Below are 17,307 nucleotides of genomic sequence, written 5' to 3'. Positions count from 1 at the left end.
TCGGTAAGTCCCCATTCAGTAAACCATTCCCCATTCCCATTTGAGCCCCTATAAGGCTCAATGGGGAAGGCACTAATAACGGGCCCATTATTAGCTCCAGGGTACCTTAACGGGTCCCGCAAAAAAACGGCTGGTCAGACCAGCCGTTCCTGCTGGAACCAGCTAAGGGACCTCAAAATAGGGTGGTAAGGGTTTACCGGGACCGGCATCCTTACCGGTGCCCGTAAACCCTTACCGCCCAACTCGGAAGGACCCCCATTGTTTTTGCTTAGGAATTTATATTTTTTCAACCCCTCTTTGCTCCCATTGTTCCATAAGTTTCCTCTTCCTTTTTTTTCACTCTCGATTTGGTAATTTCAGAATCCTGGAAAAGTTACAGGTAATATGATAAGTTATTTATAATGCACTTTAATTCCCAGAGGTTTCTAAGCACGGACCCGGCGATTGAACCTGTGTTGCTCTGTTTCGCCTTGCTTCCAAGGCGAGCACGTTGCCGCTGAGCTATCCTCCCGAGACGACATATATTACATATAGCATGCAAGTAGGTCAATGCAAAGTTTTCTACGGTTTTAGGAATAATGATAGTCTTTTGTATAATACACACGGCCAAGCTTTTATTTAATGCTTTGTTGCATGGTCTGCCTTATCTGTTAGCCCTGAACATATTTCCATAACCTACTTGTCCTGTGTCCGTTTTCGTAGTCATACATTATTATCTGAGCCAGGCTTTTATACGTTTCACCCAAAGATCGTTGCTAAGAAAGGCACTATTTTGTAGAGGTCTTCAGCATCCTTTGTTAATGGCTGAGTAACAAACCAGCCCATACGTGATTTTATCAGATATTTGGAATGAAGTAAGGAGGGTGTGAATGCAGTGAATTCTTGCAAAACCACGTGCATTTAACTTTCCTGGGCTGAGAGCAGGAACATCCCACTGGATTTCCCCAAATGCTCAGCTCCCAGACACCAAGCGTCTTCCTATTACACCTGTTAACGTTTGCCAATCATGGCTCTCTAGCCCAGGGCTCTGCAACCTGTGGATCTCCAGATGCCTTGGACTACTACTCCCATGATCCTTCACTATTGACAGTGCTGGCTAGGGCTGAAGGGAGTTGGAGTTCAAAACATCCGGAGAACCAATAGCACAATATGCATGTTGGGACTTGTTTGCTGGTAGGCACAATAGGACAATAAAACGATTTGTTCCATAATAAATTATTATTATTATTATTATTATTGACGGAACCATTCCATTCCCCTCATTGTACCACCAATCGCTCAAAGCCCCCATGGTTGTTGGCAATAGGAAGTAGGTGCTGACTTTGGGAAGTGGGCCTTGGCATCAGTAAGCACTGGAGGTGGACCTTGTCACCAGTATGCGGTGCAGGCAGGACATTGGCAGCAATACGCAACACAGAGACAAGCCTAGCATGTGTACACGGAACTATCCAGAGAGCTTTGTGTCTGAGAAGGCAGCAGGCGGCCCCTGAATGCTGCCTTCCAGATGGATCCCTGCAGGGAGACTGTGTTCGTGTGATACAATGAAGCAGAGGTGCATCAGACATGTAGTGTGGGCTCCGCGAGGCGAGATGATGCACCGGGCAGGAATGGCTCTACTCTCCGAGGCCACATGACACATTCGATAAGCGGCTCATTGTCATTAGCGTTCATTGGAGCGCTTGTTGATTTCTGTTTGGAGGGCGACCTCACGCTGCAGGTGTGGGCACTGCATTACAATACACTGACTGTCTCGTTGCACTTCCAGATTGCTGCCAGAAAGGACAGCAGGACCTGCCTCACAGTTGCCCTCATGGCTTGGCTCCGCTTGGCGCTATTCTGACGTGGTTGGCTGGGACAGCATGTTGGAAGCTTGCTGCTGAATCGTGTTGGATGCGATGCTGAGGAGCTGGTCAGTGCAGGCGCGGGTGTGAGCCAGACACCAGGTCTTACACGGAGCTCATCGTTTTATTTGCCTAAGAAGGGAAGGGGGGGGCAGCTTGGTGGCCCATAATGTTCGAAGCCTGGAGTGATGCTCTCTCAGCGGGCTGGGACTGGCCTGTAGCGCAGCGCCCTACCAATCGACCCGACAGGCCAGTATGGACTGGTTTTGTGGATCAACGGCGGACAGTTTCATTAATTTCTTTGTGCCTCATGCTGGTCCTCATTTTTCAACAATGTAACAAATCCAGTGTGCTTTAAAGTAAACTTGAATCTGCCCCAAATGTTCCCCAAAGTGTGCCCACGTTGCTACTCACAGAGAGTTGGAAATAGCCACACGATGTTTCACGAAGGTGAGACACTTTGCTTAAGTGTTTCGGGCCCATTTTTCGTCCCACTCCGAGTCTGGCTTTCAATATTTGCATGTCACAGGCAGTTTCCAAAGAAACCACAATGAGCTCTGATTTAACGAAGAAAAGCAAAGCCCCGGTGACAGGCACCCACATCTGCCTCGCATTAGAGCTGCGATGGGTCACCAGTTCACTTCCAGCTGTCACACAGGGCGAGGAGGGAGCGTTCACAGCCCTCCTCCAAAACTAGCTACCCTACCTGCAATGACCCACGACCAGCAAAATACAACAGGAGCGTAAGGAGGCCGACTCTGGGGGTTCACAGCGGGATCGACCGCCCCCTCACGAAAAAGGCTGGGTTCATTCGAACGCCCACTAACTCTGCCACCTGAGACCTTCAGCAGAGCTGCCAAGGATTGAATGTGCACAGAGTCTGCATTCAAGCTCACCCTCCTAAGAGGATCTGATGTACGCTGGCGGACAGTGCTGGAATCTTGCACTGCTGCATGATGTTACAATATTGCACTGTTGGACACTGCAAGAGGTTTGCACTGGTGGTCAGTGTGCATAGCGTGCACTAACATTATCGCGCTGGTCAGAAGTGGGGAGAGCTGGCATTAGCCGGAAGTGTAAGAGGCTGTGGCCAGCAAAAGTTGTGTTGGATTCACAGCAGAGATTGTTGTCAGCCTTGAAAAATAGTCATCCTAACCCTCCTCTTTTCATTGAAATACAGACTTTACTTCTAAAACACTCCTTGTGTATAAGACTTTGTTTTTCATATATTATAATTGCACAAGTCAATATAAGACATCTTCAAAAAAAACCTTTTTTTGATGAATTCCAGTATTGGACCTTTGTCCAAACAATTGAAAGTGTGCAGGGGACGGACGGATTGCTAGGTAGAATCTTCTCTCTTTCATCCGGCTCAAAAGTCGCCAGTTTTAAACATGGGACTAGTAACTAGATATACAGCAGCAACCCTGGCCCTGTGCCAATAGATATGCCAAAGCCATCATCATCTATAATTCTCCTGTCATATGCCAGGGTGCAGCAAATATACACATGGACGCTGCTAAAATATTTCAGGGTGCTGTACAGTGGCGTCGCCAGGAATCAAATTTAGGAGAGGCACAGAGGGGCCAAAGAAAAAAGTAGGGGGGCCACAGACAAAGTAAGGTGCGGGGGCATCTATGAAAGGAATGTGTGATGTCACAAGCGCTCCTGTAGAGATGCGTTTGTGCACACCAACTACCCACACCCCACTGCACCTCCCCTCCCATCAGAAAGCAGGCACACAAGCATTCAGTGACTATTGGCCCATCATTAGCAGTTTCCGGCGCTCCATTCTGATTGGAGGGGCTGGTTTTAGCTGCAAAGGGAACGCAACTGTTTCGATTGTTGTGCTTATGAGTCAAGCCGAGGGCTTATGAAGACGTATGACAGCCTCTGTTCTTTCATAGCAGTAGAGGTGGCAGACACTGGTGCAGGGCTGAGGCTGCCATCAGCAGGGTGCAGGACTCAAACAGTGTAGAGAGAGCAGGCAAGCTGAGGTAGGAGAGGTGCAAGGGGGGGCAGGAATTCAGAGGGGGGCCCAGGCCCTCCAGGCCCCCTCCCTAGCGACGCCACTGGTGCTGCACTACTATCCTCGTGTATATCTGCTTGAATTTTCAACAGATGAATGTTCCACTCATGCAGCCCAGTCATGCAAAGGATCTGCTCAGCTATGCCAGGGGCTCTGCACAGCTATGCCATGGGCTCTGCACAGTTATGCCAGGGGCTCTGCACAGCTATGCCAGGGGCTCTGCTCAGCTATGCCAGGGGCTCTGCACAGTTATGCCAGGGGCTCTGCACAGTTATGCCAGTGGTGTTGCTTAATTAAGCCAGGGCTTGCTCATGTGTGCCAACTGTGCTGCTCGCTTGTGCCGATTAGCTCCATGGGTGCATCCATTGTGCTGCTTAATCATGCCAGGGGTGCTGCTCAGTCTGGTTATGCTATGCAGGGTATACATGAAGCTTAACTCCCAAAGGCATGGCTTCGAAGCGCTGAGACTTGCGCAGACTCAGTCAAAGGGGTACCTTGGTCAGGCATTGCATTTCACATTCACGCAGTTTATTGCATGATATAAAATGCCATAAAAGAGATGATTCTGGAAGTCAATTGTTAGCAATAAGGATCCATTACTGTGCCTGCTTGGCAGTGCCTTAAGTGGGACTAAAAAATGTACCAGGGCTCATCAAGGGGGCATGGCCTAATGGCAGGGGGGGGGGTTCGCCTGTGTGCGCATTAGGCCACGCCCCCATGACTAGCCCCGGGCTACAGGCACCCCTGCCAGAAAGCCTTTTGTAGAGATCAGCCCCCTCTCCCCCGGGCGGGTTGGGGGGAGAGTGCTGATCTCAGCATGTATTTTCTAAATGCTTGCCTGGCAGGGGACAGCGCCTCGCCTTTTCAGCCTTAATGGGGACGCAGCCCCTCGCTAGCTGGTGAGGGGCAGTGTCACCATAAAGGCTAAGAAGGTGAGGCCGCTGGAAGCAGAGGTCTCTTCTGCAAAATCCTGAAGCTCGTGCTCATTCGTGGGAGCTTTAGTATTTTTTTCAAAAAAGGCCTCTGCTTCCAGTGGCCTCACGTTTCTCTCCATAATGGTGGCCCGGCCCACGGCCACCTCTTTCTTAAAGGGATGCCTCGCAGGTGCCGGAGCAACCATTATGGATTAAGGGCATTTTTTTCTTAAGTCTGAAGCTCTCGCACACAAGAGAGAGCTTCAGGCTTTAGAAAAAAAGCCTTATCCTCTAGCAGCCGGGGCTGTCAGGGGAGATTAGTGGGCCGGCAGGGCCCCGCCTCAGAATGAGATTTCTGAGCCTGCTGGTCTCGGCCCCGGCTGGCCCCGGCCCACTTAAAGCCCTGCTGGTTGGGATGGTCTGTTTATTGCATGTGTCTTGTTATTGTGATTCAATGAGGAGTGGCTAAAGGGCCCACTCCTCCCCCTACTACCAAACCAGCAGTGATCCCAATCATAAAGGTGAAACAGCCACAGTCTGACAGCTATACCTCCGTGGTAGTGTGGGCTGGAGGCAGGCTGTACTCTTCTGGACTGCAAGGTGGCATAGAAGGAACACAAACAAACAATGGTACGGCAGGTACCAAAGTAAAACTATGTCCAATCTAGGTTCTCGAAAATAGGAACATTAAATAAACTAACAGAAATGCAGACAACTTACACACTACTGTCCTGCCACTTCGAGAAAAAAACAGAAAGCAGACTTTAAAATAAAGGGATACTCTGGGTTTTTAGAAGATTTTAGCAGCACATTGTCAAATTTGTTAGATATGGCTTTCAAAAAGGCAGAGAGGGGGGCTTAAAAGTCACTAGGGCCCTATAAGGCAGACCAGGAGGGCAGGGCCTGTTAAGAAAAGTGCAGCAAGAACACACATCCGAGTACTGCGGACACTGTCATGCTGGCAATGGGCCTAGAGGCCTTCTTATTCCATGGAGGTGCTAATGAGCGCAAAAGCGTTCACAATGCTCTGTGTGCCGAGCAATCAATAAAACATTTTTTTAAATGGGCTGGTGTCCCTTATGCCTGGGCCAGTGGTGGCTTCCCAGTCCACCCCTGCTCCTAGGCACAGAAAAAACATACGAGGTAGGCATTCCCATAACACCCGCTGCACTAGCAGAGTGCTGTGCTGTACACTGGCAGTGGAGTAACTTTTCTGAAAATGTTGGAGGGGACATGACACCTGAAGGAAAGGTGCCCCAGCCAAATGAATGTGGACACAATGGTGTGCCATGAAAGTTGGGAGGGGGACAAACACCCCTGTCCCCCCTAAAATTACGCCCATGTAGACTGGTCATCTTTTGGAAAGTCCTGAAGATAATTCATATTGTTGGGAAGCCCAGCACTTTGTGCCAATAGACCGTGGATGAGCGCTCTGCATGAGGCTGGCGCGTGCCTTAAGAGAGGAAAGGGAAATGAATAGGCATGTGCTTTGCAGCTGAACTTCAGCTGCACTTTCTTCTTGCACTTTGCACCATCTGAGAAAGAGGCATTCGTCGCCCGGGAGTTGAGTAAAACTCCTCAAGTTACCTCATAACATCTCTGCCCCCCTACCCTCATGACTACCTTGTCTCACTGGGGCCCCCTAGTGGCCACAAAACACATTTATTGGCTTCTTTGAGGACATTCTCTTTAAACATTGTATGCTTTAGAGAAACAGCTGTAGAAATCGTTTACCCCACATGGACTATGACTGTGATGCTTTGTGAAATTAATGCACTTATATACAAATGTAAAATATTACGGATATTCTTATTGTAATTTTTTCAGCCCTGACCTTTTAAGCAGCTCGTAGATAACAATATTTTCAGTTTCTCTAAATACATCTGTTTAAAGCTCAAGTTTTTTATTTCTGAACTGTGTTGCAATTGGTTTGACTGAGTGACAAAAACATGGAAAGGTCAAGCACAAGTCATGCTGATCTATGGCTGACCATGGAGAAACCACAGCTAACCATGGCTTGTCAATGAATATGCAAACGGCACCCCGAATGATACAGTGGCTCTTCGCCCGCATACAATTGATCAGCCAAGATAGCCTTAAGATGACTAGATCTATGGACCAATACTCCTCTGTGAAGGCCACTCACTAATGGGGTCGATTGTTAGACAATACACAAATACAAAATCAATTAGTGTATTGTTGCTGCATGGACCAATGACAGCAGACTCTAAGTACCAAAGAAAGCCTGACACAGAAAAATAAATATTGTTTTGTCGGCCCCGTGCCCATAACACTCAAAAACTCAGCTGAAGAAAATTTAGAAAGATTAATTCTGTCCGCTCTTTGACACACAACATTAAACACAATCAATATTGCCTAGTCTCAGTATTTAATACAGTATGATGATGTTCATTGGCTTTGCCAAAACGTGTGTCGACCTTAAAGAACATAGGTCTTCATCAGGGCTAGGCTCAAAGCTAATAAACACAACGTCCAATGCAATTCTACTCTTCTTTCCAGAATAACTTTATGAGTCTTCACAAAATAGTACCTCCTAAGTAGAGGTTAATATCTGATAATATAAAATATTCCTAGTGCTGCTGCAATTTTCCACACCTAAAGTGCCCTCTATCATGCTGCTAATAGCCCAACACAAGTGGCCGGATCTTCAACTGTAGAAATCTGGCTAAGTACCTAACTGCTAACAGGATCAAATGAGGATCAGGCATGGACGTGGTCATCTCTTCACTCGGGAGACAAAAAAGTTACTCTGGAGAGAAGAGTAGAATTGCATTGGAAGTTGTGTTTATTAGATTTGAGCCTAGCCCTGATGAAGACCTATGTTCTTTAAGCTCGAAACACACATTTGCAAGGCCAATGAACTTCATCATACTGTATTACATACTGAGACTGGACAATATTAATTGTGTTTAATGTTGCGTGTCAAAGATCGGACAGAATGAATCTTTCTAAATTCTCTTCAGCTGAGTTTTTGAGTGTTATGTAGAGTGGACCGACAAAACAATATGTCTTAGCCTTAAAATGCTTTTACATTTTCTCAGTTTGCCTATCACTGGCTTCGGGCCTTGTTGGTGCTCTGCAAGCTGGACCACCATTTGGGCGTACTTCTTGGTCTCCTCCCTGCTTACCCCGCCCCCCACACCCACCCATATAAACACTACACAATGACAACGCCAAGATGGCTCTCCGCACACACAAAATCACTCTCTCTTTAAGTTTTTGCTCATTATCTCCAAACCTCTTCATGATCTTGCCCTGCTCTACTTAGCTGGCTGCATCCCTCTTTCTAACCCCCCCTACAGACCTCTGCCGCCCTCTCCTCGTCCTCTTCCATCATTGCCCCCTTTGCTTCCCCTTTCTCTCTCCTCACCCACCTCTACTGGAATGCACTATACTGAACATTGAAGCCAGCCCACCAGTGGCATTGATTAAGGCCAGACTCATACTCCACTTATTAGCCAGGAAAATAGTGCATCTCCCCCGGTTACTATTGCTCACCAACTCAAGCCTATCAACCACTCCTAATAATTTCCCACAAATGTGATGATGTGCCAACATGTATATTATTCACATGGTTTGGCACTAGGCTCTTATATATGTCTGTTTCTTGAGAATCTGTCCATCTGATCGTGGCTGTTTCACTGCATTTGGTGAAGTGGAAATTTTGTTGCATTTTTGCAGTGTTTTGTTTTGCAGGGTAAAGGTACATTAAACATTGATGTGTAGGGTAGTGGAAGTGTGGGCAAGCAGGGGATCAAGGTACGGGGGGTGGAGGGGGTGGCCTTGCCCTCCTTAAAGAAATACCAGGAAAAATGCGGCAAAAAGACTGGTGTGATTGGATGTCAATGATCTGTTAGTCACTGTCCGCAGGACAATGTCTCTTTATAACACTGCTTCAGTAACTACCATACACTCATTGAATCACCCGCCCCCTATTGCAAAGGCACCCTATCCCGGGACAGTTGTACTGTTTCCTGTGCACGTCATGTCTGTTAGAATTGACATGCCTAATATCCAATAAATGTAATAATATTCAATAAAGCTCCACTTCCCCATCCCCCCAGGGGGTGTCTCACCAATGCTGTACAACTCCATCAGGCAGATCATTTGCAAATGTGGCTCTTGAACATCATTTTCATTTTAGGCAAAAATAAATACACAATATAGACCAAAGTTCAACAAAATACAGAAAAGCCACGACTCCCCAAAGGAAAACACGCAATATCGCTGCATATTTCCAAAAGAATGTCTAGAGTTTTAAGCTTCTGAAGATGTTTAGAACATTCTAAGGGATACTGGGGATGTTTTCTTTAAAATTGTCATGTCAAAGTCTTTTAACCAACCCTTTTAGTGTACGGGTTGAAAAGATGGTGTAATGTTCTTTACAAAATGTGTACAAAATGTTCCTCTGACGAGGCAGAATGTTCTATTAAAAGATGTGCAAAATATTTTATGGGATATGTGCATGATTCTAGAACATAATTATGCTTTTAAAACTGTGACCAATACAAAACAAGTTCTGCCCCTTTAAAAACAATGCTAAAAGAATTCTTCAGAAAAATCGGAACACTCTTTTATTAAAGTGAGTAGCCCCTCTTGTCAAAGTACACACGATTCCTGAAAATAATTACACAATTAATTCTAATCAATGTGCAGGAGATCTTGGTAAACAATGTTCAACTGTTCAAGTGTAGAGTTCTATAGAAAACGGTGTAGTGTGTGTTTAAAAAAGTGTGTAGCATTCTTTACAAAAGTATATATATTCCTCACGGCTGTGGCAACCAAAAATTGCCTATTTTAGTGAGTTCACTAGAATTGCTTATTATAAAATAAGGTTTCATACATTTCTAAAAAAGAATTGTGTTCTGTGTCTTTTCACAGACGCTTTGGGGACTAGTCTGTCTTTGCAAAGCAGGAATTATGTGGCCATTGTCCATATGTATTTTCATGTCAGACCCTCTGAGCCTGTGCATTTGTCAGATCCAGTAAAGGGACGTCACCCTGGATGAAGGGACGCTGTGACAATACTAGACACGGATGCATTGAGTGCGCGTGAGTCCTGAAGAAGGGATGTGCCCAAGTGGGATTCACCTGCTCATTTGTGATTGGATGCATGATCTGCAAATGAATTCATTAACATGAAAAATCATGGAATGATAAAACTCTAATGCTTCCTTGAAATGATTAAAACAGGAATTAGAATAATTGGTAGGAGTACAGTTGCCACACAAGACTGCAGCCTTAATTGGTTACTTTTTCTTTGTCAGGTGGAGGTCCCTGCCTTTGCGGGTTAGCAGCCACTCCTTTCCTTTAGAGTCGGAAAGACATCTGTAAACCTTTTATAACTATTTCTGCAAAGTCGATTTCAAAAACAGGACTTGAAACAAATCTCAGCTTTTTTACACCTTAGAGCACTCTTTGTTGTGTGTGCATGTTTTAGCAAGGTAGGGCAGGACGGGGCATTTGAGTGGGAACTGAAATACTGGGTATTTTTTCAGCAAACCACATAAGAATTTATTTTCTGGTAATTCATGGACGCTATTCCTTTAGTCCATGAAACCAAATTATGCTCCTTGTTCTATCAAAATGCAAGGATTACACAGATTTATCTGTGAAAGAATTTGAACGCATTTTCCAGCTATTGGACGATGTTTCTGCTTCAATAATGGGTGCATATATTATACACAGGCCCTCCGCAGCTTTGGTTAATACCCTGCCTCTGCAGTGTCTAAGAGGCTTCGGGGTGGAATTACTCAAGACTTTTCTCTGCTTAGGGGGAAGCCAGAGATCACAGGACCCGACTTGCCCTCTTCAAAGACTCCATGGCTTTCACCGGGAAAGGCCCTCGTTGAGTCTGTCAATCATATGAATACTTTGTTTTCACAATTTAAAAATGTTTGGGGCAGAGCAGATGTCAAAGGTTAAGCTACGTAACAGAATGTGTCGTTTTGGAAGTTAAAATCTGAACTGCCGGGTCATTTACGGGTGTGTATATGTTACTGGTTAAGCAAAATTGAATGTTTGCTAACAATGATCAAGAACATTTGCCACAACCAGACTCCTCCTTACATTTCCAACTTGGCTGAAAAGACATCATAGTTTTAAACCACAGTCTTTTTGCTTTTGGGGTACAAATAATCTCCATGGGAAAAATAAGTTCTATCCCACCAGGACTTCACACATGGTGAAATAAGGAATTGATAGCCCTGCGCAAAGCGAGAGACATCATTGCTATTCATAAGATGGCTCAAGGGCAGGAGCTCTGATGGAATTGTTGCGTCTTCTGATCAGGTGGGGATGTCTGCCTAAAGGGCGCAGGTGATCAGATCACCTTAAAATCCAGAAAGATCATGTAAGGTGACAGGCAAGTGGTCAACTCTATGGATAATCTTCCTCTTGTCACTGGACATTGAGCTGCTTTATGTTCATTCAGCATATCCCTTATGATAGGTCAGACCTCAGTTTCTCCCTGAGACAGAGCAGCTCCTGCAATTGCCTGTGCTCATCCAGCCAGTCTCAAATATCTCCCAGATTTGGAAGGTGCATTAACCCCATCCATGCCACATGCCAGTTTTTCAAACTCCGGTCTGGCATATCTTACCACTGGGGTGGTGCCCCCTAAGCAGATTGAGATACAGAGCATGATGTAGGATCCCAAGACATATGGACCACAGAGCTGGAAGATCATTTACAGAACAGAAGTCTTCTACTGGTGACTCACCAGCACACATGCAGCGTTTGAGCGGGTTGAACAGCTACAGCAGCTGAACACCTTCTGCAGGTCTTCAGCTGGATCCCAGCATGGCAGTTGTTAGGGGTCCTGCCTTAGACTATGAAGTGGTGTGAGGTCACCACTGGGTGTGCAGACGAAGTGCCTGACAAGAAACCCTTCATTTAGTTGATACTTTCCCCCATGAGTGTCTGGAAAGTAGCCCGGTCACTCGGGGAGGTCGTACTAATGAGGTTGAAAAACGTCTCGCTCTACTGATATTTGAACGTAAAGACACCGCACCATCAAATAAAAGGGGATCTTGAACTGTGCAGGAGATGGGGGTCTAGTGTTCTAGTGGGATTCCAACTAGATTCTCTTGTGGGAAGGAAAAGCCACACGTTCTAATATGGCATACATTTGTCAAAACCTAAAAAAAAAATAGTCTTCATAATTAAACGCTAACTAGAAATATCTCGATATTTACATAGAGTAGAGTCTGAACTGCGTGCTTGGGCTCAAATCCCTTTTTCATCCTGACAGCCTTCCCATGGTAAGAGTCTAATCACTCTTTTATCCTGACAGCCTTCCCATGGTTGAGTGATCTTTTCATTACACACGATGTATGGCTTCTCTTCCCTTCCACCAAAACGTTGCCTCCTTAGTCTTAAGCCATGAATTAACGCATAATTGTTTGCATGCATACGGAAGACTCTGTGAAGCTAACAAGTTCTAGTCACTGCTAATAGAAAAGACGGGATGGAAAGAGGGCAGAAAACCAAAATTGAGGCGGAGTGACAGCAGCGCTGGGTGTGTGTAGAGGCGGAACCACGCCAACACGATTTAAGGAAAGTACACCACACTGAAAACCCGTGCTTTGTTGCCGGTTGATCGAAGCGAGGTATCAAATCTGGGTCCGGGCTTGGAACCACACCAGCGTTGTAAATATTTGTGGGGACAGAAGATGGTGTGCGCGTGGCGGCTGTGGGAGGCTCCATTGCAGCCAGTGTGAAACGTCCCCACAGAGAGTGTGAGGGGCATACACACCAGCACTGTTGATATGGGGATGGCGCACAATTATAGGGCACCAGTGCCTGTCCCTCCTTCTGTGGACACACAGGCCACTCTGTTTCCTTCAAGTCCTGAGGCTACGTCCTCATTTTCCTGAGCATTGGGTTCAGAGGGATTTATTTCACCACGCCCTGCTTAGAGTCTCCTTCCTCACTCTTCAGGAGCCTCTGCTCATCTGACAGGAATTGCTGATTTACAAGGTGGACCAAGGACTAGCTGTGTAGTCCACGGTTTCTTTCTTGCCTTCCAGTTTGCTTCCACCTGGCTCACCTCACTCACTGATACTGTCTCTCACTCTTGGTCGCAATGCTGTTGGTGCTTAAGGCTGCTAAATATACGATGGAAGTAAGGCTATCCTGACCAGCGCTCCTGAAGGAGAGGCCCTCTGTGCCTTCAAGCCAGCGAAACGCAAACTGCCTTAGGACTCCTTACAAACTCCCAACACTTCGCTCACAAAGCTGTCTCCATCTAATTGAGCAGCTTCAGGAAGTCCCTCTTCCACTCGGTTCAGCAGCCACAAACATCAGTACTTTGCTCATCTGCTGCCTGGTCTTCCATACTGAGTGGCCTTCATGGGCAGCTGCATTGTCCACAACATGTGCAGTTAAGGGGCTGTTGCAAAATAAGGTGATGGTGCAGAGGTGCAACTGTATGAAGGGTGAGGTGGCCTTCAGGGGTTGCCCTTATGATAGGGAAGTCCTTTGACTGAGCAAGGTCTAGTCTCTAGCTATGGCAGAGGGACCCTCCATTCCATCCCCGATAGGTGGGATGTTTGCCTGCCTTAATGATCTGGGATTTACAGTCTTGTTTCCCTGTTTGAGGACAGTCTGCTGCATCTTCTTAGGAAGGATTTTGAGCTAACATCTAGGGTCATCTAGGCTCCAGTGTAACCCATTCTTGAATTAGTTTATGGATTATTGTGGCATATTCTATGCAGTGATCTAAAATATGGAAAGGACCGAACACTGTGGTAAATTCCCAGGAGAGTTCAGACCCTAGTATTTCTGAAACTTTGGAGAAGCATTGGGCAGCTTGGGCCAGGGTTGGATTTTTAACAAAATGTGTATTACAGCATGTTTGAAACAACTTGACAGTAGTTATAAGAAAATGTCCAATCTAACACAGCGATAGGGAGTTTGCCAATGATATAAACACTCTCGCTTCTAGCTCAATCATAGCAAATTTTCTAAGTGTACCCATAATTGTAGTCTCCAAATGCCACCCTCCATGACACTAACATGTAAGTCTACTTGTATCAGTGAGGGACATGGTCTTCGTCTGTGCTCATCAGGTGGAGGGATTTTCAGTGACCCTGCTCATCACCACCCTATAGGGATCTTCCAACAGCTCAATGATATGGGGCTGAGATTAGCATTGCCCGTGACAATTAATCCCAGATCAAGGAGACTGGAGACCTCTTGTGAACTTGATTGATAGCCAGAGTGTTGTCGAAACTGTTGGACCTCAGTGTTGATTTTGAAACCCCTGGGATACAGTATTGAGGCACACTGTATAATGCAACGTCCTTGAGGCTCGCCTGTGGGAGCAGGGTCTGTGCCACTGGTTCACAGACCATTTCATCACCTCTTTATTTAATAGGAATTGTATGGGGGACCCAGGCATGCATTAGAGAAGATGGCCCCCAGGCACAAAGACCCTTGGGTAGCCATGTCAGGATGAAGAAGGCCCTCACAGAAATGAGACTTCTGCGCATACACATGCCCACTTTAGGCAAACTGCAGCTTGGTGATCAGTATGTATAGCATCAAAAATCACTTCTCTGCCTTTTGGCTAAGATCAAGTGTAGTATCTGTTCTTATCTTTTTTGATTTGGATACTATATAGGCACTGGTGATCATTTCTGGCGCATAGGTGGATGCATGCTGGGGAATATCCTTTCTGGACTCATCCCTTTAAGGTGGGGATTTATGCTTTGTTGCTTGCAGCCATAACCCACTTTTTAGCGCATGGCAGTGCAGAGTGACCCAGCTGCTGTCGGAGTGCGATTTCCAAATTCACTGGCCTTTTTGCTCAATTTTAAGGGAAGCCGAAAAGGCAAAATTTGAGCTGAGGCCATCCCAGACATGGCAGAGAGCTCAGGGACACAAGGCGAACACAAGACACTTGGGGGTACTGTCCAGGGGGGACAGTACCCCCAAGAGGAATCCATGCACCAGGGACTGGTGCTAGCCAACAGTACCCTCGGCAGGGTGGGTGGGACCCAGCGACAGGGGCAAGAGGGACCCAGCGCAGGTGGCCAGAAATGCCCCAGCACCAGGGGCTGGAGGTAACCCAGCGACAGGGGCTGGAGGAGCTGGGAAGGGAGGCCCAGGTACCCAGGAGGGGGCACCCCCAACAGCTGGAACAGGTGGCAGCGAGGCACAGCCCGGCCACCCCAGTAAGGCTGGAGGGAAAGGAGGTGCCTCCCCAGGCACCAGCAGAACCCAACCAGGAGGTGGAGGCCCAGAACCAGGGCAGAAGCGCAAGCCAGGAGGTTCCAGCAAGGCTGCAAGGGCCAAGCCAGATAGCTAGGGTGCAGCAACAGGGGCCAAACCAGGGGCAACAGCTCGGCCTGGGCTAGCAAGTCTTAGTCCTTGGACCTCCTGATGAGACAGACAATCCGGCTGCAGGTCAAGGAGGTAGACGGCAAGCGTGCAATGCTTGACCGTGAAATGTGTTGGGACAAGGTTGTTCTGGGAACAGGGGTAAGCCCCGGCGAGTTCCTAAGCTTCCAGGACTACCTGTCCTGTGGGGTCTTCCTTCTGACGTTCGTCTCGCAGGCCCTCTGCGAAAAATACTAGGAAGTTTTCCAGATTAAAACGAAGGAAGCCCCGTACAGTACGTTTGATATGCAAACGCAGCGGGAGTCACAGGAAATAAGGATAACGGTAGAGATGACTAACCTGCACGTTTCAGAATCAGACATAGGCGCTCTGCTGAAGAGGTACGGCACCATCAAGGATGGGGCGACCAAAATCAGGGACACCAATGGGGTTTCGAACACCTCATGGAGAGCCACGGTAGACTTGAAAAGAGGTCAGGACGGCCTGAGGCACCAGCTATCAGTGTTCTACCTCGGAGCAGATGATGGGAGGATAAGGTACCAAGGGCAACCCTTCACCTGCAGGAGATGCGATGGTGAGAGCCACAAAGCCAGTGCATGCCCCCTGATATTTTTTCGTAACTGCAGAGGGATGTGACACAATGCCCAGAAATGTAAGAGCCAAAAGACGTGCAACTTCTGTGGTGCACAGGGTCATACATACTACGGTTGCCCGTTCTCATCGAGATCCTACGCCCAAATGGCAGCTGGGGAAGCCAAGGGCCCACAGCCGGCCAACAACAGGCCGGCGGGTGAGGGAGTCAAGGTCCTCCAGTTCGCCAGCAGGGTCTTCATCAGCAAGAGAGCGACAAAAGTTCTTGCGACTCTGATCACAGAGATCAGAGATGAGGGTGTAGATTTTGAATGGGCATGGAAGGCACAGGAGAAGGCTAACCTGGGCAAAGCTCACCCAAAACCAGCAGCGCCCCTGCAGGTCCCAGAGACGCCAAGCCCGGCAGAGCTGGCACCGGACCCAGTCCAGGACCCCAGTGGACCAGCTAAGCCAGAAGTGACTGGAGCCTCAACACAGTACCTCCCACCCTCAATACGGGGGCACCAAAGGAAAACAGGGTGCTGGCACCCCAGGTCACTGAGGCGGAGGCCCTGATGCCCCCCCCCAACTCCCAAAGTTGAGAACTGCTCAGACTCCGAACACCCCGGGAACACCGGAGGAAAGAGGAAGAGAAATTCCAAACTGAAGAGGGACAGGAATGGCAAAAAGGGAAAGGAAGGACCGGGCAGACCCCGGAGCAGAAGCCTGTCTAATCGCAAAACCACATCAGAGCGACCTGACGAGGAAAGCGAGTCTATAGAGGCACACCCGGACCTCGAGGAAGATAGCCATGCCCACTAAGGCAGACTTCCACACTGCCACCAAAAAGGCAGCCTGCGCAAAAGAGGAGGTGGTGGGGATTCTCGACACTGACTCCGACGAGGACGCACCCCTCAGCGAAAATACAATCCTGCACCAGCAAGTCGCATTAATGGAATTATTGATGGCCAAGGTGCAGCCAGAAGGGCCCGGCATGGAGGCTGGAGAGGGAGCTGAAGAAGGCTCAGACACAGATGGAATGGAACTCCAGGAGGGTGACGGCTCGGACACTGTTTAAACAGAGACCCGAACAAGAACCCGCCCCAGAAAACCAGAACCTGTAGCTTAAACATTGCAAGGATGGCCATATCACTGCTCACCTTGAATGTCAGAAGCTTCAATGACTGGAACCGATGGGCAAGCAAGATAAGCTTTCTGGCAGCCCAGAACTGCAATGTGTGTTTTGCCCATTAGTGTGGAATACCTTATGACCGGTCGTACAAACAACTCGAGGCAGAGTGGAGTCACGGGCCATCCTTCTGGTCAGTAGGGAATGACTGCAAGTCCTCGGGTGTGACCATTCTTGTAAAGGGAAGGCATTTCACGGTTGAATCAGTAACCGAGCAAGTGACCGGCAGAATGCTGTCCGTGAACGGCTCATGGGCCGGCGAACTAGTCCAACTGATCAATGTGTATGCACCCCAACCAAGAATGAACGGTTAGAAGTCTTTGAGAACCTGAGGGTGCTGCTCGTTAACTCCAGGACCATCCTGGTGGGGGGATGACTTTAACTGCACCATAGAGGAGG

The 17,307-nt window shown here is 47.7% G+C and overlaps 1 protein-coding gene and 1 non-coding gene across 2 annotated transcripts in view; one reads left to right on the top strand and one right to left on the bottom strand.

Moving 5' to 3' along the window:
* The window catches only part of IQCA1 (IQ motif containing with AAA domain 1), a 1,010,495-nt gene that overhangs the window by 174,617 nt on the left and 818,571 nt on the right, over window positions 1-17,307 (bottom strand). The window lies entirely within an intron of this gene.
* On the top strand, window positions 14,357-14,543 carry LOC138490660 (U2 spliceosomal RNA). Its single transcript, XR_011275585.1, has one exon. It is a non-coding gene; the product is annotated as a U2 spliceosomal RNA (small nuclear RNA).

The sequence above is a fragment of the Ambystoma mexicanum genome, chromosome 9 (genome assembly GCF_040938575.1).
Source record: "Ambystoma mexicanum isolate Mex_15411 chromosome 9, UKY_AmexF1_1, whole genome shotgun sequence".
Classification (NCBI taxonomy): domain Eukaryota; kingdom Metazoa; phylum Chordata; class Amphibia; order Caudata; family Ambystomatidae; genus Ambystoma; species Ambystoma mexicanum.
Note: the sequence above shows the minus strand (reverse complement) of the source record. Positions and strands in the feature narration are given on the sequence as shown.